Source organism: Panthera uncia, chromosome B1, assembly GCF_023721935.1.
Source record: "Panthera uncia isolate 11264 chromosome B1, Puncia_PCG_1.0, whole genome shotgun sequence".
In the NCBI taxonomy this organism is placed as follows: Eukaryota; Metazoa; Chordata; class Mammalia; order Carnivora; family Felidae; genus Panthera; species Panthera uncia.
Window position 1 is genome coordinate 167,610,948 of NC_064811.1, and position 1,328 is coordinate 167,612,275.

Below are 1,328 nucleotides of genomic sequence, written 5' to 3' on the forward strand. Positions count from 1 at the left end.
AGCATCTTACTTTCTTGATACCAAGTCTATTTCCCACAGTCCCTGGTCTTTAACTTTGTTCCTAAATGCAACCCCTACGTGGTTCTGCATGGCACAGCGTCCCCCTGCCCCAGGCTGTGAGTACGCATGACGAATACACTGCTGATGACCTCATCTGTCCAGCATCATGTACCGTGGTTTGGCCATCCCCATAGCCCTGTGGTAGGGATCCTTCCCACATGCATTGGGTGAAGAGGAGGTCAATAAAACACCTCTGGACAGTAAGATTTTGTTATCGGTGACAAATTACTATGTACTTTTTTGCAGATAGGTTTTCTGTGAGCAATCATCTGATTTATAAAAAGATGCTACAAAATTTAAAATGACACAAAATATCAATTTCAAAACAACATCAAAAAGTCAGAGAATTTAACCCCATGTAAGGAGAATAAATAATGCTATAGCGTATTGCTATACGAACCGGCAACAGAAAGGGTTGGCAAAGGAAGGCGGAGGAAGTCAACTCTATCTTTTAAGAATTAGAACGAGGAGCTCCATAATTATTGGCATCCACTCCATATTGTAACTGTGGTTAGAAATGTATATGATGGGAACTCCAAGGATTTTCTGAATCCTTCATTTAAGGTCCGGGGTCAACGGTGGCCACAATGTAACATTTGTGCTGAGTTACTGTCTATACTAAGCAGTCATCTACATAGTTGCTATGTGTGTGCCTGGTAATTGTTCAAATCTTGGATCCTTGGCAATCCTTAGAGCCACTGGATACTTTTGCCCCAATTTATCAATTTCAGTCATGACACAATCAGTTATATCGGGGATACAATTGTCATATGGACAGTCCATCATTGATGTATTATGTCAGGTTTGGCTTTAATGGAAAAGTTGATATAGTTGATATCAACCAGGGCATGGTAAGGTGAGCCTAGCTGTGTGTTATATTGGAAGAATAAGCAAGAAGGATGTTGAGGTACTTCTCTTTCATTGAGTGTGCACTGGGATCTTTCTTTTCTTTCCTTTTAGGTTTTAATATGCCCTACTCTTTAAGCCTCTGATCTCAGAGACTAAGCATTGGCTTCATGGTCTCATACTTCCTTGATTTTCTTTTGCTTTCTCATGTTCTTGCCGCACTCTTTCTTTTTTTGAATATATTTTAAACAGTAATTAAACTTAACATGTGTAGCACAAACAATAGAACAAATGAGGTGGAAATAACACAGATGTCTGTGATCAAGTTCACGCTGTCTCAGGCAATGGCAACTTCCTGATGACCCTCACCTAGGCAGAAGCAATTGCAAGAATAACAATAACCAATATCGGTGATGTTAAAA

At 39.8% G+C, this 1,328-nt stretch overlaps 1 pseudogene; it reads right to left on the reverse strand.

The window, feature by feature from the left end:
* Positions 1-511: 511 nt before the first annotated feature.
* Positions 512-1,099, reverse strand: LOC125922491 (rRNA-processing protein FCF1 homolog; annotated as a pseudogene).
* Positions 1,100-1,328: the final 229 nt, after the last annotated feature.